The sequence below is a fragment of the Podarcis pityusensis genome (assembly GCF_964106645.2).
Source record: "Podarcis pityusensis genome assembly, chromosome: 5".
Taxonomy (NCBI): domain Eukaryota; kingdom Metazoa; phylum Chordata; class Lepidosauria; order Squamata; family Lacertidae; genus Podarcis; species Podarcis pityusensis.
Genome location: NC_138032.1, coordinates 71084074 through 71111621, shown reverse-complemented (window position 1 = coordinate 71111621; position 27548 = coordinate 71084074). Strand labels below are relative to the sequence as shown.

At 44.7% G+C, this 27548-nt stretch overlaps 1 protein-coding gene and 3 long non-coding RNA genes across 5 annotated transcripts in view; 2 read left to right on the top strand and 2 right to left on the bottom strand.

The window, feature by feature from the left end:
- LOC308476847 overlaps positions 1-1189 on the top strand; it is a 63717-nt gene extending 62528 nt beyond the window's left edge. The window contains exon 5 of the long non-coding RNA XR_013986133.1: positions 439-1189. This is a non-coding gene — a long non-coding RNA (uncharacterized lncRNA). The remainder of the gene's footprint in view (positions 1-438) is intronic.
- The window catches only part of CHST3 (carbohydrate sulfotransferase 3), a 45598-nt gene extending 41548 nt beyond the window's left edge, over positions 1-4050 (bottom strand). For both annotated transcript variants that reach the window (XM_081004741.1, XM_081004735.1), the window contains exon 1: positions 3611-4050. The gene's annotated coding sequence lies outside the window, so the exon portion shown is untranslated. The remainder of the gene's footprint in view (positions 1-3610) is intronic.
- On the top strand, positions 3647-27252 carry LOC308476846. Its single transcript, XR_013986132.1, has 5 exons — positions 3647-3770; positions 14523-14592; positions 21605-21733; positions 24116-24200; positions 27173-27252. It is a non-coding gene; the product is annotated as an uncharacterized lncRNA (long non-coding RNA).
- LOC308476850 lies at positions 13038-17703 on the bottom strand. Its single transcript, XR_013986136.1, has 3 exons — positions 16110-17703; positions 15633-15796; positions 13038-13632 (listed from the first exon to the last, which is right to left on the bottom strand). It is a non-coding gene; the product is annotated as an uncharacterized lncRNA (long non-coding RNA).
- Positions 27253-27548: the final 296 nt, after the last annotated feature.

Genomic DNA, 27548 nt, shown 5'->3' with positions numbered 1-27548 from the left:
TTGTTTTTTGTTTTAAGTAGCCCTCAATCCTGGGAAGTGTACTCTCATGCATACAAGAAAGGTATGTGCAAAAATGTGGGCCAAGACTGGTGCCAAGGCAGTGAGGAGAAAACTGGGCTGAAATGACAAGAAATGCAACAAGAGGAGCTAGTACAGGCACACCCTAACCATCCTTTGTTCCCATCAGCTTTCAAAGCGTGAGCCTTCCTTTTCACTCCAATGAATGTCTTCCCTTATTTAGTCAATTAAAGATCATTGTTACAGGAGACCTTCATCTGGCAAAAGCCTATCATATGCTGTAGTCCTCTAGTCCAAACAAAGGCTTTATCGTGCCTTTGCGCCTGTCATTTCCTACCACCAGTATTGCTTCTATTGAAATCTGCTGGCAATTTACATTATGTATGCGGTTTTGGTTTTAATGAAGCGTTTCTTTTTCAGACAAAGCATCTGAAAAGCTTGTCTGTAGAAAACACATATTGTATTCCGAAGTTGGAAAATAAAGAACTTCAACCTTACAGTTTGGAAGGCCCATAGGGACTGCTAACATTGCTACCAAATGTATAATTGCTTACAGAGATGAACTATAGAATTTGCTCGGATTTCTCACCTTCAGTTAAGTCTCACTTATCCCTTATCTCTCAGCAGCATCATATGATAAAGCCCACTGAGTGTGAACCATGTCTATTTTATATTTTCCCACACAACGTACACTAACATTTAATGAACTGATAATGATGAAGATGATGAAGATGGGGACAGTAATGGTGTAGTAGCTTTACGCTGCATACACACCAGACCTTTAAAGTACATTTGAAAAAATCCCCCATTAATTCTGAGAACTGTAAGTCTCTTTGGGTTGTCTTGGAGTGACTAACAAATTTACTAAACAACAACAATAATAGCTTGCAACTAACAAACCACAATTCCCAGCACCCTTAACAAGGCAGGGGGTGAAGATGTGTTTTGAATGAGCTGGTATGGGTGCAGCCATAGGGTTGGATTAGGACCTGGGAGACCAGGGTTCAAATCCCCACTCAGTCATGAAGCTCACTGGGTGACCTTGGGCCAGTCACTGTCTCTCAGCCTGACCTACCTCACAGGGTTGTTATGTGGGTAAAATGGAGAGGGGGAGAACCATGTACTCAAGCTCCCTAGAGGAAAAGTGGGTGCAAATGTAACAAATACATAAGCACTCTTTTTCTTTGGATGTTGTCTTCTATGTCTTTTGCAGAAGAACTTCCATGTAGTGGCTATGACTATCAGTAAACGTTGTGTGTGCAGAATTCAGCTTCCTAAACAAATTAACCAGGAAAAAAGTAAGTTTCTGTACTTTGGCACTTATGAAGTTATACTTGAAAACATGGGGCCAGTACCCAGAGAAACTGCAGAAACCAAAGGATTGCAGAACAAAACTTCCAGTGGTCAGGAATGAGGCTGCTACTCTTCCATGACTAGGCAGAAACACTATAACCTATCCTTCCCACCCACTATAAAGTAAAATGTGCAAAATCACACCGAATAAGAGGAGTTATGCCATTATGGTATATTTGCAAAATGAGTATGTCGCAGGATTAATTTTTTGCTAAGAAATTTGGGTTACATTGATGCAGGATTCTGATTTAAGTGCAGAATTTACACAGACCTGATCTGTTCTACTTGGATTTATCTGATTATTTTTTTCATCATCTTGCGATTTCATCCTTCTGCCAAACATATTGGATTATGTCTTAAATGCAGAAGGTCTGTGGGGTCGGGTATCACTTCATAGTAAAAAAAGGGCAACAAAAGGTCTTGTTCTTGGAAATTCTGGCAACGGATACCATTTTACTCTTATGATATGATTCTGGTAATCTCCGCAGATACTTCCCATTCGCTTTTCAGATCAGTGCATCAGATACCCACAAGACAGATGGCATTCATGCACCACAATAACTCCCCTGCGGTCCACACAGCAGTTTAGGTACCTTGCAAGTTTAGTGCGCAGAACAATGAACCTGCACACTTTTACCTCTGAGAACTTGGTTAACTCCCTGCCCAGAAATAAAACGCATGTGAGACTGTTCCCGTCCGTCCGTCGTCCCGTTCCCCCCCCCCCCAGTGACTGCACCACTTTAGAAAACAGGTGCGGGGCTGTCATGTTTAAATGCTTCTCCATGTCAATAACTTTATACAAACAGAAAGCTATGATTTGAGGGAGAAAATTGTCTGCCAACTTTCTCTCTTTAACATGCTTATCCTTAACGGTCAGGGAATTTCTGCTGCAGGGGAATACATCTCCAGTATTATTTAGTGGTAATGTGATGGAAGGACTGTACCACATGCCTCCAGTATTATGTAGTGATGTCACGGAAAGACTATACCACAATATCTTTTCTGAATGTTTGCACTGATTGCCAGTGGTTTCAGTTCCCATCTGTAAAGCAGGCACCATAGTCATTTTGTTATTCCCAAAGGACAGGAAATATAATGCAAGAGAGGACCACTTCACATGTGGCTCATTCTCTGGACAATAGCTACTTACCTGCAGAAATGGTGTGAACTCCAATACATATCTATTTTGCCAGATGTACACATGGGGATATGAAAGTGTGTACATTTATCATACATTATAAACTCCATTTGAGTTATTGCTACACAGAACTAGCCTTTGTTTAGAAAACGTTTGATACCATCCCTATTGACCACCCTGAGACCTGTGGGTATAAGGCGGTATACAAATTTAATTAATGATGATGATGGAATGGGAGCACGCTTACAAAGCTGACATTCATTTCAATGGGGCTGATGCAGAATAAACTCCTGGTGAACTATGCCCTTCGTTTTGTCTGATGAGGCCTCAAGAAACATACTTTTGTTCAGACCAGCAACTAATCTCCGAAACACAGCTTTCAAGTTGCTTGTCTGAAAACTCCCATTCAGCACCACAACCTTCTGGTTAGGAAGAGACCTGTACAATTCAAAAGCCCACATCTTGCATCTTACACCAATATGTGACCCCCCCCCCAAAAAAACCCCAATTGCTGTATTGCTGAAGCAATATGGACCATTTTCTGCTTCAGCAATACAACAGGCTGTGTCAAAAATAACATCTACGGGCACAATCCAAAAGTTAAGCCCTTCCTAGTCCTATGGGTTTCATTCAGCGCCAGAGATTTAAAACACGCGTATTTCTATCACCGAAACAATGCAACTTTAAAGGTGCTTTGCTCTCTACCTCGAGCCCTATAATAAAATAAATGCAACTTAGGAACCATAGGAAAACAAAAGCCTGCTGCTACTTTCTCTTCCTACAAAACTTCGCGAGCCGCTTGGGAATTTTGGGGTATCTCTCTTTAAAGGAAGGAAAGCCCCTTGTCCTGCTTTTCCAGCATCAGAATGCGCGCCACCAGGCTTGGCTCCTTCCTCCCTTCCCTCCCGACACATCCGAGAAGCTAGAAACCCATCAGCGCACAGCACAAAAGGACTCGTCCGCCCCCGAGAAACAAAAGAGCGTGAAAAGCGGCAGAAAGAAGACAAGGGCGCAGCCGGCCGGGGAAGCCCCGCGTGGCAGCGCGCGGGGGGCGCGGCTCGGGCGCGAGATGTCTCGCCTCCTCCTCCTTCTCCTCCTTACCCGGACGCGGGATCCTCGCAGCCTCTTTCCAAGGAAGGGCCGGCTCCGGGAAGCCTTTGTCCCGAAAGGGACTTCGAGGCAGCCGACGGCAGGAGCAGTAGCAGCCTGGGGACCATCCACTCCGGCTCGCCGTCTTTTGCTGAGAAAAGCTGCTTGAAAGGTTCCCCCTCTGAGGCGCGGGATGCGCGAGGTCAGGCGGGAGGGCGCGCCCTGGGGACGAGGAAAGGAGTCCCTCCTCCTCCTCCTCTCTCCGGCTTCCCCTCAGAAGACGCGCGCTCCTTTCCTTGGCCGGGGTTCCTGGAGCGCTTCCCCAGCGGCCCGGCCGCGACGTGCGCTTCAGGGGGAGCCCGCGGCGAGCCCGGGGAGAAGCGCTGCCTCCGGCGAGGGAGAGTTGCAAAGTGTTCGCAAAGTCGCTGCATCCCCTCCCGGCTCCGGCTGCTCCCGCCCTCGCTCCCTCAGCTTTTGCATGCGGAGGAGGAGACAGGCAGCGGGAGAGAGAGAGCCCAGCTCCACCCCGCCGCCGCCCCCTCCCCGCTTCGCTCCTTCTTGCGCGCGCTCTCCCTTCCCACCCTCCCTCTCCAGGGAGTAGCCGGCTAACAAGGACCCTTCTGTTGGCTTTGTCCAAGACCCTCGCCGACAAAATATGCGGCTACGTTGCTGGGGCGCTTGCGTGCTGCTGGCGGGAGCGAGGAGTCGCGCTGCACGAGGGTGCTTTGGGGTTGCTGGGTTTTTGTGCGGAGCCGGAGAGAAAAGGCGCCACTTTCATCCTGCCCGTGAGTTGTGGGTGTGTATCTGTGGGCCGCCGCTGTCCAAAAGTGCACCTCCAGGCATGGGGTGGCGGGGAATGATTGACAGCACACCTTGCCGGGAAGGGTGTGATTCAGGGAAAGTAGCTCGGCAGGCTTGTAGTACATAGTGTCAGGGTTCGGCCCTTCATTTGCAAGCCTCTGGTGTAGGGATGGACGCCGCCTGGAGCACAACAAACCCTTTAATGATACCGTCAGGAGTCCACAGGTTGAGTGGGAGCTGGAACTGGAGCTGGAAGCATGCACTAGTGCTCAGATGCCGGGAAATGCTTGCAAAAAGCGATGCCAAATGCAGTGGCCAAAGATGGCCAAAGATGTGTGAAAGGCATCCCCAGAGGGCCATCTTTCAAATGAGAGGCACTTCCATGGAACTATGAACAGGAACCCTTTTTTACGGCAGAAATACCAGCAGCCAGGGCTAAAGCAGCACTCACACAAAATTTGCTTTTGTGTGAGTTGTCCTAAACTTGAGAGCATCCCCACCTGCCCCAAAAACAATTGTACCATGCTGTGTTTGCTGTGCATGATGGTCTTGTACATAGTCTTTACTTCTCATGCAGCACATCGTTGCTGGTGTTTGTAGGAAGCTGCCATATCAAGGCAAGGGATTGCCCCAGAGACATTATGCATGCAGATGCTCTTACCATTGAGCTTTGGTCTTACTCCCATGCTTTGATTAGCCACAGCCAGCCAGTTTCCTAAGGCACATAGATATAGTGAAAAAGCTATGTGGCAGGTCATGTTAAAATATACTCTTGCACCACCCAGCACTGGCTGCCACACCTAATGGCATGTCACCTCCTAACTGTCAGCCTACCATCACACTTGGGGCCCAAAGTGTCTTTACCCCAATCTGCAGTTTTACAGTGTTTCTTACACAGCTTCTGTGTACAATCCACAGGAAGCAGGTTTGATGTGTGTGTGCTAAGAGGAAGCTTAACAGGATGCATCCCCCTACTCAGGAGTCACCAACATGGGGCCCACCAGCCACCTAGGTACCTGCAAATGCCTTCCCTGGGACCCCAGAATCCCTACCCCATCCATGCTGAAATTCAGCTTAGAAGAACCACTACAATAGAATAGATAGTGGTGTGTTCTTGGATGCAGTGTGTGTGTGTGTGTGTGTGTAGATATGTCCACAGGCCCCAAAAGCTTGGCACCCCCTGCCCTGCATGCTCATTCCACCATGGTTATTTCTGGCTACATCTTGCATTTTCTGGAAGTGACTAAAGCAGCTTTCTTGTGGTGATTCTGCAGGGCAAGGAGCCTAACTTTGCCCATATGCATTACATCCTATACTTACCCAGTGTTCCTTCCTCTACTAATCCCAATCTTTCATTGGCTTCGCCTTCATGCATTAAGAAAACTGATCCACCTTCCACTGCTGCCTTCGCAAAGGCTTCCCTGATCATCTTTCACCTTCTTCACCCTAGGGACCAAGCATCCATTTACAGATGCACGAGGGCTTGTGTGTACACAGCAGGACTTTCAATTTGTTTTCCTTTTAAAAAGCATTGACAGCCATCTTTTTGAATGTCCTCTACTTGCCAAAGCAGCAACTTATGTGGCAAAGGAAGATGGGGCTTCTGTTGGGAGGGAGCTGTTCTGCATGTACAGTATAGACCTAGTAGTTGAGGAGGGGTTGTATCTTTAGTGTGGGACACATCACGTTCCTGCTGGGGGTAGTTTGTCCACCTTTGGTCCCCATCCTGCGCTCAGCTCTCACCTGTATCTCCTAGAAGCAATCAGCATGCAACAGTGGCCACACAGCCGGAACTGCTTCATATGGCTGGCTAAACCAGGTGAAGGTAGCTAATGGGCCTCAAACTCTTGCTGAGTTAGGGACTTCCCCTGCATGTGAAGACAGAATCTGGTGGATTGCACTTGCTTGTAGAAGAAAGTGAGGGCAGATGGTGCTTGTCATCCTGGGAAGGTAGCCCATCTTGGAGAAGGAAAACTCTGATCCTAAGCCTCCACTGCCTTGTTTAAGAACAGGTACCCAAGTTTGCTTGTTTTCCTCTGCCCTCCCCATCCCTTGTTCCTTATGTGCCATCTTTTTTTAGATTGCAAACCTGGTGGCACTTTAGGACACTCTGGGAGCTTTGTTGTTGTTGTTGTTGTTGAAACATCCTTGGGAAATGCTTTAAATTTAATGAATTATAAATACTATGTGCTAAACAGTTACTACTCACACATATGTGTATCTACACCAATGCATCCCTAGATAAATGGGTCTGGGCTGCATGATATCCCCAGTTGCAGATTTTTTGCACTATCCTTTAAGCACCAAAATGGCCCTGTCTGAAATTGGTATTTCCAAAGTAATCAGGCTCTAGTAGACGAGCCATGCCTTTGAACCTCTCAGTCTTTCCATATTTTCCAATCATCAGCCTTTGGCAGCTTTTTTGTCATCCATCCTTCAAGCCTCGCCCTTTGCCACTGGCTTGAAACAGTGGTTGTTATTGTTTTTTTAACAGCATATCACAGGCTCAGATATAAGAATAATAGTAATCCCCCACTGGTTTAGCAAGAGGTCAACAAATTCAATTTCTCGCCCTAGCATCAATTTTAAATTGGTTCCTGGCTCGCAACTACAGGAGCCTGCCAGACTGATGGAACCATAGGTGTAATGTGACTTCTGAGGTTGCTGCACCTCTGTGGGGGATTTTCTTCTTCTTCTTTGAGTTCTTGAGAAAATGGAGTTGTTTGTTGCATGCTACTACAGTCGCACAATGCCGTCTGTGCAACATAAATTTAAAAGAATGCAAATGAGTTATGGCTGTCATGTCGCACAAAAGAGGAATTGTGTAAATTTTGAATAAGTTGTAGGTTTGCAGGTGATGTGCAGGACCCCAAATGTTATTGTTTATTGTTGGTGCAATGGTTTTGTGCCTTGTTCCTTGAAATTGTTTTATATTGCTGTATTTTGTCAAATAGTTGTTTATTTCCTTGTCATCTGCATGGCGGTAACATGTTGTGTCATACCCAAAAAGTGATTTGTTCAAGCTGATTTTGCTCGCCCGTTGTGTCACCCTTCTAAGTTCGTATCAGAAGCACAGTTAAGAAGTAGCATAAAGAGGGGTGATGAAATCTCCTGAACTAAGAAGATCGTGCCATCTTCTGGTCACTGGTTCCTTTTACTTAGGTGTAGTCCTCACACTGAAAATCTTGAGCAAACTCATTTTAAAGCATAAGCCTTCATTGCAGAAATGCTTTTGCTTATATTCCTGGCAGCTCTGGGCTCAGAGCACACGAGATTAAGTTATGAGCCCCTGGCTACTTTCCTTGTCATGCGAAAAAAGGTCTGCATGTACTGGGAGCTGGAACTGGAAACATGTCAAGCCCTTGGAAAGGGGAGTTGCTGGGCTTCCAAATGGAGGATACAGAACTCACATCTAGCTTTGGAAAGATATGAAAAAAAAATTCCCCTAAGGCTGTGGCGTTTTATGCATAGAAAACAGTATTCCACATCATGTTTGGAGGTTTTATGGCTCCCCCTGAGCTTCATATTGTTAGATTCAAGGCAGAATCATATTAGCAGAAGCAGCTGGATTTCCAGTTGGAGAGTGGCATTTTGTTTCTCTAAATCACCCCAACAAATATGATTATATCCTTAAGGTACTTAATATTTTCTGGCATAATCTTGTGTTTCTAAAACAGCCATAGTGAAATGGTGTGAACTAATTACGATGGCTTTTGATTACCGCTTAGCTCATTAATTAATGGTTTTCCACCATTGTCGTTGAAACTAGCATACCGAAGCAAATGGACACAGATTACGCATGCAGATCATAAGCTGCATGACCAAAAAAGCATGCTGGTGATGTGGGTACTGGGACAGTCGTTTAGTCCAGCTGCTGGTTTATCTGCCCCACAACCCCTAAATCCTAGTCTGTGGTAGCTGCTTGAGTTTGAACCGAACTTTCTGTGCTGCGCAATCAAGAGGACACTTACAAGGGACATTTTCAGATCTCTATGCTTTTTAAAAAAACATTTCCATGTTAACAATGGTTCACCGTATATCTAATGCAAGATGTTCAAAAGTGTTGAGCAAGGTGGGGAATGCAAGCAGCCTTCTGCTTGGGCACCAGGCCTCTTCTGCCTCCTTGCTGCCACTTCAGCCCTTTGTGCGCCTCCCCAAGCAACTTCTGATGGGCAGGGGGACAGAATGGCTTGAGGCGGGGAAAAGGGATTGCAGCTGGAGAGGGACTGTCAGAAATCCGAGATATCCCACCTGCGCATGTGAAGGTGCCTTCCACTCTTACAAAGGGCTCTCTAGATCCTGATGTCAGCAGGCTCACCTGTTTTGTACTGGAGAAGGCATCTTTAGCTCCGAGCCTCCTATACCTTCTCACATCCTTTCCCCTGCATTCCTTTCTTGTTTTCCTTCTCTCCCGACCCTCCTTGCACTGTGTTCTCTTTGTGGGATTTGTAAAATGTGTTGCATTCGTTGCTTTAAATTACGCAATTCTTATTGGAAAGCTCAATTTTGTTTAAAAACAAGGTTAAACTCTACATGCGCATCCAGGTAATGAAATGGGCATATAATTAATTATGCATGTACGTACATCGAAGTTGTGCCACGTTTATATTTGCTGCAATTGTGCTCAGTATAAATTCTTTTGTGTGACATGACCAAGGTGCTAGCAAATAGGTTAATTTAAATAGATAATGAATAATAAATAACATTTTTCCCTCTGGGAGTGGTGGTAAACCTCCATTTGTCCCCTTCAGTTCAAAAGAATATCCAAAAGGCATATTAACCTGCAAGGGAAATAGATGTGCTGAACAAAGAAGCTGTCTTACACTGAGTCTCAACATTGCCCTGTCTCAGGGACGGGAAACCTGTGGCCACTGGAAGAGGAAGAGGAGTGCGGGGGGAGCGCACCACCCCTGGCAGCGCAATCCCGGTGGGGTGCTATTACGGCTGCCCCCCTGCCCGTGCTGGGTGCCACAACCCCACAGGCGGCATGCCACACCCCCAGGATTCATGCCAGCCCCGCCCCACCTGTTCTCCGCCCCCCGGTGCCGGAGCATGAAGCTCCGCCACTGCCTGTGGCCCTCCAAAAGTTTTTGGATTCCAGTTCTCATCAGCCCCATCAAATGTGGCCAATAGTCAGGGGTCAGGAGAGACTCTTCAAAAGCTGGCTTCCACAGCTTCCTCTTCAGTATTCTTTCTAGCCCAGTCTTGTATGCTCTTAAGTGACAGTGGCTCTCTAGGAGTTCAGGGGGGCGAGGAGCCGTTATACGTGCAATGCATGTGTTCTGCCACTCAGCTATGTCCCCTTCCCAAAAAGCACAAACAAACTGTGCTCCTCAAGAATGATAGTGTCAGAGACTGAACTGAGGAGGAATGGTGGGAACCGCCCCCCGCTTCCTGCACCTTTCCAAGAAGAGGAGGACAGTATAGATTTAGAACAGTGGTTTGCAGAAGGTCACAGTTCAGAGGCTGCAGAGGGGAGAAGCTGGGAAATATTGGGAGAGCATCAGGAAGAAGAAGCACCAGGGGAGAGACAGCTGACAGACTCAGTATCTCTGGATAGCATTCCTGACCCAATCCCCCTACCCACCCCCCGCTCTCCCAGGACCAGGCGTGCATTGAGAGTACAGTCATACCTCGTGTTGCGTTTGCTTCATGATACAATTTTTCAGGTTGTGTCCCACAGTGACCCGGAAGTACTGGAAAGGGTTACTTCTGGGTTTCGCCACTTGCGCATGCACAGATGCGCAAAATGACGTCACATGCATGCACAGACGCGGAGAATCACAACACGCACAGGCGCAGGTTGCGTTCTGCTCATGTTGCAAAAGGGACTCCGGAATGGATCCCGTTCGCAATCAGAGGTACCACTGTAGTAGAACAGAAAGCTCAGAGGCAGAAAGCATAGATCAGCCGGTGCAAGGGTGACGTAGAATAAGAGAGACTGAGGGAGTGGGACTTTATTCGGAGCAACGCCATTATCTAAGAGAAACTGCATTCCTTCATCTCTCTCTGTGAATATTGAATAAACTAATTGGTAAGAACTCTTCTTTTTTTATCTGCTTCTTTGCTGCCACCATGAGAGGGATAGGATTCCCTGAAGCCTGACAGATAGCAAGATTTAAACATGCGAATGGGGGCGAAACTGTCCTCTTTGCCTTCCCAAAACAGTGAGTTCATGTCAGGGGTGAAATCTGAACCAGGGCATTCTTCCTTCACAGCTTACTATTTTAGCTACTAGGCTCTACTACCCCTCTCTGCATAAAAATGTACATCGACCTCAGTGCTGTTCATCGGCAAGCTACTTCTCAGTGGCCATATTTTGAAGAGCGAAAAAGAAGATACATTTGCTAACTTCTACTTTTAACTACGGATCGCTGTGACAACTCTCATTTTATTTACCCATAAAAAAAGAGAACATGTCCTGGGAAAAGAGGACATATGGCAACCCAACTTCCCACACACCACCATGGATGCTTTGGCCAGAATGGCTGGCATGCTCATGATTTGCCAGATGAAGAGATGAGAACGCCAGCGAGAGTCCTGGTCTCAGTTCCCCATGCATATAGTTTTGTAGCAGAGAATGCGTAATACACATGTGAAAATATAATGGTATTGTCGGTTGCTCACATTCCACTGGGACTCGTGTGTGATTTCTAGACACATTTAAAGCTTATCGTTTCCTGTGTTACGAGAAAATGTGTGCCCTACATGTTGTGGTTAAGCAAGAACCTTATAACAATATAATTAAAAGTCACAGCAATGTTGGGAGTGAATGTAGAGGCAAGACGTTTTGTAATTGGCCGCATGTGTTATTTGAGAACTGCTTTACCTATGGGGAATATTCTCCTCAACATGAAGAGCTGGAGCAATAAATATATCAAGGTTGCTGGAGAAGGACTACCGGTAAGTCATTCTTGCTCTCCTTCAAGACTGCAGGGTTCTTAGTGGTTTTCTCCCCATGTAAAAAGGAAATTGAGAGACCAGCCCTTTGTCATGCAAACAGGCATAAATACTTCGCAGGCATCTGTTTTCAATTGGCTTCACAGCACTTTTGTAAAATTCAGTACTTTCACACACAATAAGAACAGTTTCCTCCCTTTGAATGGATTGGAAGCACAACATTTCTTAACTCCCCATCCCCATTTTATTATCAATCAGTGTTAGGGCCAACTCGAACAACCAGATCGGCCCATGAGGAATGTGGGTTGAATTTAGCTGTGCTAAGTTCAGCATGCAGTCAAGCAGTTATATGATTGCTTTGCCATGTGCCGGCTTGGAACTCTTCCCACACTTCCCGCATCATTGCTCTGCAACCCAGCTGCTGGCAGACAGCTTTAAAAGCAGTGCAGCAAATGCAGGTTGTGAGTGGGACACACGGCAAAGCAATCTCAGGAGCCAAATGCCAAGTCAACCTACGTTGCCAGCATGTCAGTCCTCCAGGTGGTGTTGGACTCCAACTCCCATCAGCCTTACCCAGCATGGCCAATGATCAGAGAAGATGGGAGGTGTGGTCCAACAATACCTAAATATAAGGAAAGATGGCATGATAATTGTGCAGTGTGGACGCCACGAGACTGTCTCATCATACACACCCTGCAAATGAAAATAGGCATCCGTCCTGAGATGATTACAGTGGTACTTTGGTTCTTGACTCCTAAAACCATTCAAAAACCAAGGCATGGCTTCTGATTGGCTGCAGGAGCTTCTTGCACTCAATTGGAAGCTGCATCGGACATTCGGCTTCCAAAAAACATTCGCAAACCAGAACGCTTATTTCCGGGTTTGCTGCGTTCGGGAGTCGATTTGTTTGGGAGCCAAGCTGTTCAAGTACCAAGGTACCACTGTATATGGTTGCCGCTCATGGTGACAAAGGACTCAAATGTAGCAATATCTTTGCCTTCATAGAACAGTTAAAATCCAGCCTCTCAAGAAACAGGCAATGCTTTTTAAGAGAGTTGGCATGATCAAGTGCCCATAGCAATGTGTTTGGTTTATTTTGGTTTATTTATAATTGGTTTATTTTGTCCCACTATTACCTTTGGTCCAACAAGTGCTGCAAGGTTTTGATGCACCACAAAAGCCTCCTCATCCTAGAATCATAGAGTTGGAAGAGACCACAAGGGCCATCGAGTCCAACCCCCTGCCAAGCAGGAAACACCATCAGAGCACCTATTTGACCAGAAATAATAGTAGCACAGGAAAGAGAAGGAGAAAGTATGTCAGGAGCTGGAGTCAGGCATAGGTCAGCAATAAAACAATAAAGTGCCAGATGTCAGTGAACTCTTTATTCAAAGAAACAAAACAGCTCAGTCCTAGTGGTCACAACAAACCTTCCCAGGGTATGTCTTGCCCCCATGAAGCAGTTGCAAGGACCAAAAGTCCCTACCTTCCCACTGCTCTCTATGGCTCCTTCCGCAGTTCCTTCCCCAGCAACCTAAGGTTCCATCATTTTCTCTATCATTGCTCTGCCCTCTTCATTTCCCTGTGTTTTCTAGGAGACCTGAGGTTGCAGCAGGAGGATGAGATTCCCTGGATTCTTCAGCAGCCTGCCATATCTCTGTCTCTTGGCCCTCCTGTCTCTGAATCTGGACTGCCCTCTGCCACAGCCTCTTTCTGCTCACTAAACCCTGTTGCCTCTTCCCCGGGGGGTTCCCCAGCTGGTGCCTCCCAGCACTTCTCTGCACCCAGCCAGTCCATGACAAAGTCCATGTACAGCATGAGAAATGGCGGTCTGGTTCTGTCATAGTGGTATAGCTATACCATGCCACCTTCAACTCTGAAAAACACCAAACCAACATCCATCTCTGGTCTTAGACAGACAGGATCCAATCCAGCATCAATCATAACCCCAATTGCACTCCACTGCTTTCAATGAAGTTATGACTAGCTGGCAGGATTTCACCCTCAGCCTCCCAGTGGCTGTGTGTGTGTGTCTCTCCACACAGGCTATATTTCCAGCCACCGTACACCTCCGTATCCTGGCAGCCACTGCCATTACGTTCCAAAGCAATGCAGTCCAAGAATGACATCAGAAGAGAAGCAAGGGGAATAAGTTGCTAAAGCAACCAAAATGCCTTAGGCATAGGGTAGGGAAAAAGACATCTGATTCCAATTATCTTGCAGCAGTTCTGAATATCTGCATTTTGGTCCAAACTGCTGATGTGTCAGCAACGTCACCTGATTTCGTGCCGACGGGTTTTTCAATTAACCCCACACAGTCACTAGGCAAGCATCTGGAAATATGTAAAAGAAACAGAATGAGTCAGCCAAAAACGAACAATTAAGCAGATGAGCGTGCATCCCTAAAAACTCAATCCCACATTTCCTTAAAAGTATTCTTTGTTCTGCGGAAGGCTACCTCCATAAATCCATTTATCTCACACAGATCAATAGCAAAGCATGCTCTGATGCCTTTGATTTACCATGCATTTATTTGGGGGGAAGCATTTGAATATTTGCTTAACCTGGTTGTCATTTTAAAGCCACGGGGGGGGGGGGGATCCAGAATATACTACTTTACATTTACATTTTACAACTTTCTTTTGTTTTGTTTAGGTAAAATAAAGAAACACGAAACAGCTTCATATGTAAATAGTTGTATCATTTTATCCCTCTTTGGTTTGGAAGCAGAAAGTATGGTTGCTTCAAAAAGAGCAAATAGTAATAGAGAGTAGTGGATGTGCAGACTGCATCTCACAGAAGATGCAGTGGGGTGAATGGATGGCACTCTGGGGTTCTCGTCTTGATTCAGCTTAAAAGGGAGTGCTAAGGCAAAGTGAGGTTATGCCCGAGATCCCTCATGCTGCATCTATGACTCGACTGTGTTTCAAAAATGAATAGAAGCTGCACACACACACACAAAAACTTGAAAGGGAATCCTGCTGGGCTTTTAAGCAGTGATTAATAGCCGTCCTCCAAGCGCAGGCCAGCTGTGTTGTTTGACAATACAGTTGCCTGATTTCATAGATGGATGGCTGGTGGAATTGGATAAGGAAAAGTGAAATGCTTAACTGCTGCTATTATTATTACTGTTAGCATATTGTTTGATGGTTTTAATATTATTTTTATATCGTATTGCAATATATAAATGATATACTGTATTTTTTTTCTGTTTCAACTGCAGGGGCTGCCCACTGAGGTTGGCCCGGAAGCTGCAGCTGGTGCAAAATGCAGTGGCTTGGCTGTTCACTGAGGTAAGCTATCTCCGCCATGTTACACCACTGTTGAAAGAATTGTACTGAATTAGCTACTAAGCTAAGTTCTGGGAGCTGATGCTGGTGAGAGCAGCTCAGGGCAGGATGCCTAAAGATCGTCTGAGCCCTTTTCTACCCAGCCAGTCACTGTGCTCCACAAGAGAGGGCCACCTGCAGACACCATCAGGTGGTCCGTTCTGTATGATGTAGGAACTGGGCTCTTAGCTTGGCAGCACCTGTCTTTTGAAGCTCCTTCCAGTGGTATATCAGACAGAGACAGCCTCTGTTTCTCTTTGGCGCCTGGTGAAGGTGGTCTTTTTCAAACAAGTGCAGATATTTATACCGGTCTACATTGGATTTGAACTTGTTTTTACATATGGAATTGCTTGTTGTTGTTGTTGTTGTTGTTGTTTGTTGATGTCTTTATTGTTATATCACTTTGAGATGTTTCATAGGGATCAGTTTCTACGTGGAATGAAGTAATAATCATAATACAGTGGGACCTCGGGTTGCAGACTTAATCTGTGACGGAGGCACATCCGCAATCCGCAGCGTTCGCAAGCTGAAGCGCCACATCTGCGCAGGCACAATTTAGCACTTCTGTGCATGCGCGAGCGGCGAAACCTGGAAGTAACCTGTTCCGGTACTTCCAGGTTTCCCGCAGTCCGCAACCTGAAAACACGTAACCTGAAGCAAATGTAACATGAGGTATGACTGTAATGTTGTAAGCCACCAAGGGGGAGATGGTGTACTTTTTTTTGTTGTGGTTGGCTTCCGCCTGCCTCAGGAAACAATAGAGGAATGCGCCTATTGGGGTTGAAGTCAAACAGTTGGAGAGTTACAGCGCCTGCTGTGGCTGTAGAGACCAATATGGCAGAGACATGTTTTATTATTGCAGCTGGGGCAGATGAAGGTGTAGAGTTGTGTTGCTGCAAATGCGCCATGGCTTTTTCTTCTCCCTGTGCTTCTCCCAGAGGCCATTCCTCCTCTGGTCGCTGCTGTGGATACAGTACCTGACTATACCTTACACAATACAATACCTGATACAATCCGCTAGGGATTCCCACACGGCAGGGTTGATGTTATCAGCCTTCAAGTCACTTTTGCAGAGATCTTTGTAAACACAGAGTTGGTCTGCCAACGGGCCTGCTGCTTGAAGCCAGCTCCCCCTAGTGCACTTCCTTGGTTTTCTTTGAAGGACGACCTATTAATTCATTAAATAAATGAGTAAGAGATGTGCATTGCCTACAGCACCACCATTAACAAAACCATCTTTAATGAAAACCAGAGTCTCCTTTTAAAATCTAATATAATTTTAAAAAAACAACAACAAGCAAACCTATACTTAAGTTGCAAAGAATGAACTGAGAAATTAATTGGCGGGGATCCAAAGAGCTTCTTTAGATGCATTGGGTATGCTCAGTAGAATTCACACACACCCTTTGAATGGCAGACCATTATGCTACATCACAAACTGCTTAGGAAACTCCCCTCCATTTCAAAACAAGCAAAGTTACCTTGTGGCTTGGGGAGCTGTTGCTTAAGAAACACGTCCAAATTTCCCTTGGATAACTTGTTGTGCAGTTCTTTGGAGCCAGGCCATTTTAGACAGTTGTGAACAGATTATTTACTTTACCTGCAATACACACAAATGTGACTTTCCACCGGGACACACCACTAGTCCCTGTAGTCCTGCAATGGGAAAAGCCATCAGTTCCAAAAGGTGACTCACTTAGCTGCTGTTTTAGGTTCTGGATGTTACAACCCAGGCAGGGCTGGAGAAATAAGGAAGGAACAATTGGGCTGCAGACCATTGAGCTAAAAGGATTTTAATTGACAACTTTTGAGACCAAGAAACTTTCACCAACACTGGTCATCACAGGGCTGCCAACTTTTCATCTGAGCTTTGCAGTTGTACCTTTAGCAGTGGGTTGATATGCAGTTGTTAGCAGGCGATAATGCTTATTTCCATGCCATGAAAAGCTTCACCTGTTAATTTATCCACACAGAGCTGAAGTTAGAAGCACAAGTGCACAGGTGGGGTTGCTGTTTCTTCCTCATCACTTGGCTACCTTAGGCAGCCAACAAAATCCAATAGTTTTCTCCACTGAGTGGCGGGAGTACAGTGATATTACATTATTAACAAGACAGTCATGAAGGATGATGAGTCTACCAGCAGGTAACTCACGTATTCCAGGGCATTGAATCACTGTTGCTAGTTGATCAGAGGATGGAATGCTGACCACCCCTACCTGAGACTCAGGAGGGGAAAACAGGTCTCATTGTGGTGTCAGGTGATTTACACTACTCAAACTTGGCTCACCAAGAATGGGGTAAATAGGGATCCAGCCTGCCAATTGGAGCCATTTCCCAACTCCTGCTACGAAGCCGCAATTAACAATGGCAAATAAATATGTCTTAACATTGTTTGGGTCTTTAGTCCTAATAGCTAATTGTTGTCCTTTCCATTGGGTTGGATCTTGTCTTTTTGCTGGAGGGTGCTACTTAGCACGACACTGCCTTATGTACTGGCAGCATAAGCACTAACTGAGTCATGGAGTTCCTTGCCGTGGTCCCAAGATCATGACATAAATTATTATGCTCTGGCTCCCTCTGCTGACCTGTACGTAGAAAACATAGACAAGGAAACTTTGTCTCAGTGTCCAAGAGCTAGATGGTGTAGTGTGCATGCAGTACACTCTGAATGTGCTGGGCTTGTTTGTTTTCAGCTTTGTACACATGAGGTCAACCCCAATCCAGACACATCCAATTTCTTTCAATGAGTTGATGCATGCATTCCCCCACACAAACCAGTTTTGATGCAAAAAGATATTTTAAAACTGAATAGATTTGCACTTCGGCCTGAGTGTGTACAAATGAAAATGCATTTGACTTGTAGCTTTCTTGCACTGTGTTGTGAAAATCTGGTATACTGGATTTTTCTGAGCACAATTCAAAGTGTTGGTGCTAACCTAAAGTTACCAGATTTTTTTCAATGAATCCAGGGACACTTTTCAACTTCAATGGATTTTGTATGGGGACTGATTTGTAAATCCGGGGACTGTCCCCGGGAAACAGGGACGTCTGGTAACCTTATGCTAACCTTTAAAACCCTAACAGCCTCGGCCCAGTATACTTGAAGGAGCATCTCCACCCGCATCGTTCAGCCTGGACACTGAGGTCCGAGGGCCTTCTGGCAGTTCCCACTGCGAGAAGTGAGGTTACAGGGAACCAGACAGAAGGCCTTCTTGGTAGTGGCATCCACCCTGTGGAACGGCCTCCCATCAGATGTCAAGGAAATAAACAATTATCTGACTTTTAGAAGACATCTGAAGGCAGCCCTGTTTAGGGAAGTTTTTAATGTTTGATCTTTTATCATGTTTTTAATATTCTGCTGGGAGCCGCCCAGAGTGGCTGGGGAAACTCAGCCAGATGGGCGGGGTATAAATAATAAATTATATTTATTATTATTATTATTATTATTATTATTATTATTATTATTTTATTATTATGGAAAGCTGTATCTAAAAAGGGGGGGATCCATACCCATAGTGGAATGTGGAAATGCTAACTGAAGGAAGAGGGTCAAGAACATTGATGCACACTACCTGAAAATACACATCCACGCTGGATGTGGGGGTTGGGTAAAATGAGTTCTAACTCACACGAGCATTGTAACCTATGTGATTCATCTATTGTCATAATATTGTGAATTTGTATACTGCCGTTTGTTAAGAAAAATCCTCAGGCAATTTAGGAGACACACGAAAGACTGCTGCAGCTAATTCTGCAATTGGAAAAATGGCATAGTGGGTTTTTTCCTAATCCAAAGCAAATACTGTGACCTTCAGTGATTATTTACATTAGGCATTAACCAAGACACACACAAAGGAAAACAGCTGTAGCTGTTGTTTCAACATTTATGTATCCCACCTTTCCTTCAAAGAGCTCCAGGTGGCTCCCCACTCTGCGTTTTCCCCTCACAACATGCCTGTGAGGTAAACTAGGCTGAGAGACAGCAACTGGTGCAAGGTTGCCCTGTGAGCTATATGACTTTGAACTCTGGTCTCCCAGGTCTCTGTCCAATGCTCTAACCACTATACCACATTCGCTGTGGAGGAGCAAAATAAAAAGTAAGCACCCATGAAATGTGTACACAGGAAATATTCTCCTGACAGTTTTCATGCATCAAAGCTATGCCCAAAGAAGTCACTCCAAAGATGTGAAAATTCACAAGCTTCCTTAAAATATGAAACAGAAACAGTAGCTGCATAGAAAAGCACACCAATACACACACACACACACACACACACACCCCATGTGAAGTATCTTGGGATTTACCCCTCTTTCCTGATATCACAGCTGCCTTCAGTCCCACAAAATCTTATTGCCCTAAACTGAGTTGTTGTTATCTCTTTTTCATTTCTAGATGGCTGTGTGAGATAGAATAGAACAGCACATGCGGCACCCATGAATTAGGGGAAATTTAAGAGCTGGTTTAACTAGATGGTGGCAGAGTTCACTTATGAGCTTCCTTCCCCACTGGTGAAAAGTGGTTTGAGGCCTTCTGAGGGACCCATACTCAAGGATTTCCCAGTACTATTTTAGTTTAAAAGGGGCATGAATCATTCATCTACATGAGCCTTCATTGGGAGCAGCCGCCTCAGGTGTCACCTGCTGGTGGTGTGGCAGATGGAAGGTGCCGGGGGGGGGGGGGAGTGACACTGCTCTTCCCCCAATGAAAAGCCTGTTGCTGCCTCAACTGGGACATTGCCTTGACCTAACTTTCCAGCACCTTCCTTTTGCAGTTTAGCTCTGTGTACACATCTTAACTTGTTCTGCAAATAATTTGCAAGTCATTTTCTGTTCCTCTTTCACTTCAACTTTACACTTAAGGAAACCACAACCGCAACGCAACACACACACAAATAAATCAGTGCATGGGTCAAGTTATTTTGCTGCCTGAGGCAAATACAATCCCTCCTGCTCCTGTTCCACATGCAGAAGCTAACTGAACTGTCAATTAAATCTTACTGAATGGCAATGGGGCAGCATCCACCAGGCTGGAGGGCAATAAGGGTAGCTTAGAGGGGGAGACCTGTCGCCTGCATCTGCTGCCTTTGGGCAGCTGCCTCACTATGTCTAATGATAGGGCTGGCCTTGCGCACAGTTCTCTCACGTTCATACACATGTGTGCACATCCCTAAACAGTTTCCCCACCATGTGGTAAGCCATTAAATCTAAAACCACTTAATACATACCCCCAGGCACTTGGGTACAATGTTGTCTCCTTGCACCACCTCCACGAATTACCTTATTATGCCTACAACCTTCCATAACTCCTGGAAAAGCACCAAAGCGTGTGCCACCCCAGGACCAAGGGCAAGAGTTTGGCACTTGTATTTCCTGTTGTATCATTTTAAAAGGATGGGCAGACTTAAAGATGGCCAGATCTGCTTTACTTTTTTACTAGAACCCCGACACCCACCAGCTTGAGGCAGGTGTAAAAGACAATCAGTTAGAATTAAAGATCAGGGTGCCTCTGAGCATATTCTGAACCTAATAATTTCCTTTCAGTAGCAGAACTGAATTGAGCTGAGCTCACAGTCCTATCACATAGAAGTCCACTCCAGGTTAGCTTTCATCATTGCAACAGCCAAGTTTAGTTAGTAAAATCGTTGTTTTTGCCGTTGTTAAACAACTGGGAATTGGAAACTCTTGCCAATCCACTGCAAGTAATCCAGAGATCTACAAGTAGATCCTGCTCTACATTCTGTCTACCTAGATCCTAAAACATTTCTACCCTGCCTTTCCACCAGTGACCCTGAAGGTGGCTCACAGGACAACATTTCAATAGGGCCCAATCCATGAAAGCAAGAACAGTGTAACATTGAACTTCATGCTGTCCTGCACACTGTTATCCGATTTAAAATAACTGCATCACTTGAAGATAGAGGGGGGGGGAACACCACTCTGAATAATGCATAAAATCTGGAGGGCATCCAAGCTATATCTCTCAGCCTTTCCGAAGCTGGGGCCCAGCAGACTGCCAAATTGTGCATCCCAATGTATTTTGCATGCAGTGACTAAAATCTGACGCTGCAAACTCATGAGAGCATAACAGGAACACATGGAAGATTTAGTGGGTCTGTTGCTGTGCTTGCATTCACCCTAGAATTGATTCTATAAAACATGTCTGATTGCACTGAACATATGGGATGAAATCAGGATGAATACTCAATAAACAGGTCACCCGAAGGAGCTCCTCTGTCTTCTCTAGCTGAGAGTAGCAGCAGCAGCAGCAGTTTTCCTACTGAAGGGAAAGGCGTGCTCTCTGGACTCTCTAAATGAGGACGGTGTAATAAATCTGGGCAGCTAAGTGCCCTTCTGGATTTCTGCACTTTTATGGTACGGCTTCTTCCTTCTTTCAGAAGGAATGCCCAGAGCAGGGGTGCCAACTTGAATAAAATGGGGGGGGGGGTAGATAAGCCCTGCATAATCAATCATATGACACAGTGCACACACACCATTTGAATGGCAATGCCCATCAACTTTGGGGAGGCCCAGCAGACACGGGGTACCCCTGCCACATAGCAATATGAATCTGATCCAGAAAGACTATGTTGGTTGGAGATCAGCCAAGCTAATTTTTATATTTTCTTTTTTATATATCTTGGTAAGTGTAGCTTCAAAAAGAACGGAACTGGTACCTCAACCAGAAACGGTAGTTAGTCCAGATGCACTTTGTATTTCTCCATATGTTGTTCATATTACAATGAAGAAGTGAAAGTAGAAGCAGCAATCCAACTTTTCAATAGCACTTTGACCTGCAACAATTAGCAAGTGAAAACATTTCTTTCCATGGTCATGAAAAGCTTTTATCTGCAGCTGACTGCTGCATACAGTATCAATCCCTTTTTAAAAGCACACTAGCAGGACTGGTGTTTTTGCTTCCTTAAAAAAACAAAAACCAGGGGGAAAGCCTGACAATCTTAATTTTCTTATCACCCAGGAAATGTTGCAAGATGTGTTATATGGTGAATAGGCATACTTAAGAAAAATTTGATCAACTTCCTCTTGAGTTTCTGAGGACAACATACATCATTACACAGAATGTGAACTACGCTGATACATCTGTTTAGTACGTATATATTCTGCCTTTCTTCCATCACAAAATTCAAAGTGACATAGATCAGTCTCTCATTAAGGCAAAGGACAGATCCAGACCATTCTAGCTTCAGCAAGGTTACCGTATTCTTTGCACTCAGTCCATAGTTTAGGAGCAGATCCTGTAAACCACACAACATTCCAGAGTATCAGTAGGACAGTTCTCTGTTGCTTGGATACATCTATATTTGAAGATATTGTTTGTGGCTGGATATATTTCTCTTTTAGGTTATTTTCTTGTCAGGTATCCTTGATTTCAAAGCACTCTTTTAAAAACAAAGCAATGTTTTTTTTCAGTTCCACTGAAACAGAAGGCCATAAAAAATGATTTACAAGCTTTGCTTGTGGCTCTCCCAGTGACAGCTGTAAAAGCCCAGGAAGGCTAAAAGTCTTCTGCAAGGCGGTTTTTATTTCTGCACAAGCAGGTGTCAGTGTCAGAATTTTTTTAAAAAAACAAAAACATTTTGCCACCTGCAGACCAAATGCTAATTTCTTCAAAACAGAAAAGTTGAGAGAATCCTGTAACTCGGAGGCCAAATCACAAAACCTCGGTCCTGTTATGCGGCATATGGTAGGAAAACAGACTGCACAACACACCAAAAGAGACTTGCAGTCTCTGACAAACTTTAAAGAATCTGGGTACTTTTGAAGAGCTGCTGAAACCATATACACTAAGAGTGAACTTAATATCCAAATGCCAGTATTCCTTACGCTGCCCAAGCATGAAAAGAAAGTACAATGGTACCTCAGGTTACAAACACCGGGTTACAGTCTCTGCTAACCCAGAAGTAGTACCTTGGGTTAAGAACTTTACCTCAGGATGAGAACAGAAAAAGTGTGCCAGCGGCGCAGCGGCAGCTGGATGCCCCATTACCTAAAGTAGTACCTCAGGTTAAGAACGGTTCCAGGTTAAGAATGGACCTCCGGAATGAATTAAATTCGTAACCAGAGGTACCACTGTATTCGCAGATTGGGGGAAACTCCAGCTTTGCATAAGCCAGCCAGCCATGTCTCATTCTGTTCCCGTTCTGCCCTCTTCTGAGTCCAAAAGGGCCCACCACACATCACACACATCACACTAGCACAAAGTGGCCGCTGCCTGAATAGGATCACCAGATGCAAAAGAAAGCAGGGCTCACGAATGTTTACTGTGTTTAACAGAACGGGGGGAAACCAGCGGATGCAGCTTGCATGACCATTCATTTTTCTACACAAGTATTAAGTCTACAGGAGCCCCATCCCCTTTTGCATCTGGCTACCTTCATTAGATATTGTCCACAGGACACAATTGATCAAGCTATGACAAACAGACGGTGATAAAGGCCTAGATTCACTCAGCAAAATTCTAAAGATTCCACAAGTGGGAACTGCAACAAAACGTTGCAGCATCTCTGCAAAAGACATATCTGAGTCTGCCCTAATCTTATGTAAAGGATTAAGCCCATCTTTATTGTTAGTTAATATGTTACTGTTGAGTACTGATTTAGGCCCCTGTTAAAGTGCAAGCAGTTCTGTAACATAATAAGGTTTCTTTGTTCACATCTTTCTTGACTATAATGTAACATATCCCCAAAACCAGCACAGCTGCATTTCTGCATACAATATTCTGAGAACAGGGACTTTTACTATGCTTCACAGAGTCTAGTCCCCCCCCCCCCCGCAAAAAAAAAAAAGCTTCTCTGAAAACTGATCAGTAAGGTCACCTTCCCGCACCCCCACTACAGTGCCTCTGAGAGCATCATCTTAAAATAATTGCTCCTGTGCAATCAAAAACACATATTTTCATGAAGGCCTTTTGGGTGAGAACAATAAATTGGATTTGGCTCTGTAGTGCTTCCCCAATGCTACCATGTTATTGCCGTTTGGAGAGGTTATAGCGCAACAGAAATGGGACAAAAATAAAACACAACATTTCTGGTCCAAAAAGTTGTGTGATTTCTGCACTGAAGTTACAGGATATGCACTGAATAGAAATGAAGTTGTATGACCACCCCAAAACGCTAGCAGGTGTATACAGTTTTGAAAGCAGAATTGCCCCAATAACATCATGAAGAGGCAATAAGAAAGACATGGGTGGGGGCAGAAAGAAAGAAAGAAAGACAGAGGTGGAGAGAAAATTCAAGCTAGGCTGATTATATTTCTTTCCCCTCCTACTTTCACAAGACTATTTACCCCCTCATCAATGGCTGGATGAATATTTGACAACTTGTGTGTGTGTGTGTGTGTGTGTGTGTGAAAGTTTTATAGTCTTTTTTTTTTTTTTACCTTCACACATGAGATGGTTGGAGTGTGTGTTTCTTTCTTTCTTTCTTTCTTTCTTTCTTTCTTTCTTTCTTTCTTTCTCATTTTATAATAGCAGCCTTGCTGTGTTCCTGGGTCAGAATACCCCTTAGAATGAAAACAGAAACAAAAAGCAACCCTTGGCCACCTTGTCTTTAAAGGTAAGAAATGAAAATTCTTTAAAGTCTACCCCCCTACAAATATTCATCCAGTATTTGGAGGTGTTTTTAATCCTCCCTAAAATCAGATAAACATGTCGGGGCCAAATTATTCAGCTCAGAACTAGTTACAAACCCCAGATCAAGGTCTGTACAAAAAAAAAGAAAGATATGACAATCCTAACATTAAGGATGACTAACCTTTTGTTTACAGCTTGAGTTTAACCTGACCTGAACAGATTAAAATGTCTCATATGAGTGATCAGGTGGTCAGAATACAAAGTTCATCTTAAAATGCAGGAGGCTGCAAACCTGTTTTGGTTTTTCTTTGACTGGCACCTATGAATCAAGTGCTATTCATAAGCACTTTATTAGCAGCAGTATCAGTATTATTGGTATTAAATTATTTTATTTATTACATTTATTTATGATCCCCTTTCCTCCAAGCAGCTCAAGTTGACATATGTGGTTGTGTCCTATCCCCACATTTTATCATTAGCACAACAACCCTGAGAGATAGATTAGGCCTAGGTATTTTGTGAATTTTCTCGTTGGCAGGATTTGTACCTGGGGCTCCTCTGTCCTAGTCTGATCCTCTAAACACAATGCCACATTGGCTCTTACACGATCAACATAGATGCATGAACCAGAACATAATTAAAAAAAGGTAAAGGACCCCTGACAGTTAAGTGCAGTCATGAACAACTCTGGGGTTGCGGCGCTCATCTCACTTTACTGGCTGAGGGAGCCAACATTTGTCTGCAGACAGTTTTTCTGGGTCATGTGGCCAGCATAACTAAGCCGCTTCTGGCGAAACCAGAGCAGCACACGGAAATGGTACTATTTGTCTACTTGCACTTTGACGTGCTTTCAAACTGCTAGGTTGGCAGGAGCTGGGACCGAGCAACGGGAGCTCACCCTGTCACGGGGATTCGAACCGCTGACCTTCCAATCGGCAAGCCCAAGGCTCAGTGGTTTAGACCACAGCACCACCGCGTCCCTAGAGCATAATTACATAGCCACATTACAGAATTATACTTTCAGATTATAGCTATGCATGAAGCAACTGTAAAATCTGCCTAGCTCCATGGCAGCTGATCTCCAAGGTTTCCAACAGGGGATTTTCCCAGCCCTGTCTGGAGACGCCAGCAATTACACTTGGGTCTTTCTACAAGAAAAGCTCTAATGATGAGCTACAGCCCTTCCACTATAAGGTTCTTTTGCCTTCTCTTTTGCTGAAGTAGTAAACAGGACTCTTGTATGAAGGTGGCAGAGGAGGAGGAGAAGTGAAAGACCCCGGGGAAGAACAGGCAGGAGTTGTCAGTTTATCAGATGATGATAAATCATGACTGCCATATATCAAAAATGGTCTCATGACAACTTACAATCAGAAATACAAAAAAAAAAAAAATACAAAATACTTCATTACAAGTAAAACTCAGTAAACAGAGCTAATAGTGTTGGCATCTGTCTGTCTCAAGAAACAATGGAAGAAGGCATCATCAAGGGTAAAGTGTGTTACAGCGCCTGCCATAGCTATAGAGACCAATATGGGAGAGACATGTTTTGTTACAGCTGGGGCAGATGAAGGCATCCAGTTTCGCTGTTAAATTTCTCTTTCATGCCTGCTGACTGGTGCAATCTTAATCATTATTAACAGACCCCATAGATGCTATTTGAATTTTTAAGACTGTGCACAACAATGCATTTATCTATTTTGGCTCATTCATGATTAGTTACGTCATGCCTCGTTTTGGGCTTACTCGTGGTTATCCCTAGTTTGGCACTAGTTTAGGTGAATTCAAGACTGGATAAGACTCTGCCTAGAGAACGTACTTTATAGCTTAAAGACTTAGGTGGTAAAACATTTAACTTCTGTAATAGTGGGGGAAAGAGATTCACCATCCCTTGACTTCTCCACTACAACCCACGCTCCTTGGAGCTATTGATAAGATGTGGCTCATTGTTTTCTGTTAGTAGAGCTGAAAGTTCATTCAGTCCTTGGCACTGTGCCTTGTGGCGTAGTTGGGGATTGCCAGCTGTTGAACCCATCTCTGCAGCGGCTTTTTTCTTTATCAAAAATTTGATTTACAGGTATTTAGCTTGGCGTCACGACAAGCTTCACCTGCAGATCTTTGCAGATCAAACCTCTGTCAAAGGCGCAGAGTTGAGGCAGGATGGGTTTCTCCCCAACTGGCAACTCTTATGTTGAACTGATGGAATTGCTATAATTCAGTCTGGAGAATAGATTTACCTTTAATCACATTAGTAAGGCAGGAGATGAGATAGCCACAGCTGTTACCACCCATTCCTCCCTCTTGTGTCCATCCACTTCACCCACCTATAGGAAGGAAGGTAAGGAAAACACAAAATCCTGCCAATTGCTGCAGGCTAATAAGGCAGTGGGTGGGGATAAACAGACATGGGGAGGCAGAGGCAACATGGGGAAGCAGGTTTAGTCATGCCAGCCACATGACCAGGAAGCTGTCTATGGACAAAAGCTGGCTCCCTCGGCCTGAAAAGTGAGATGAGCGCCTCACCCCATAGTCGCCTTTGTCTGGACTTAATCATCCAGGGGTCCTTTAACTTTTACTCCCCAATTTGGTTTGTTTCACCCCAGCTGACCCTGTTAGTTAACCTGGGAATAGGCATACTTCATATAATTTATTTTAGAAATCCACTCAGCAGCAGCCCAGCAAGGCAGAGCTGTACAGTGGTACCTCGGGTTAAGTACTTAATTCGTTCCAGAGGTCCGTTCTTAACCTGAAACTGTTCTTAACTTGAAGCACCACTTTAGCTAATGGGGCCTCCTGCTGCTGCCGTGCCGCCGAAGCACAATTTCTGTTCTCATCCTGAAGCAAAGTTCTTAACCTGAAGCACTATTTCTGGGTTAGCAGAGTCTGTAACCTGAAGCGTATGTAACCTGAAGCGTATGAAACCCGAGGTACCACTGTATAGTCATCTCCCTATTGCAGATGGCAGACTAAGGCTGAGAGAGAATGGCTTTCCTGAGGCCCTCTAGAGAAATCATATCTACAGTGAGATTTGAACCATGGACTTTAAGCTTCAAGTTCTTAATATATTGTGACGAAGACTTGGCTGCAGTTCTGGGACCACCAATTCTGAAATGATCCATGAATATAATGCTGTTGCTTTGAGTAGAATTTCAGACTGTCAATACTGTTAGGTATCTGATGCTTCTAATCCAGACATGTCCTGTCCCATCTGTCATTGCCCACATGAGGAAATGAATACAGTACAGCATTTGAAAGCTCATTGCACAATATACTTTCACTACCCTTTGAGATCACATTTCAGTTTAAGTTGACTTCATGAAAATGTCTGATGCAG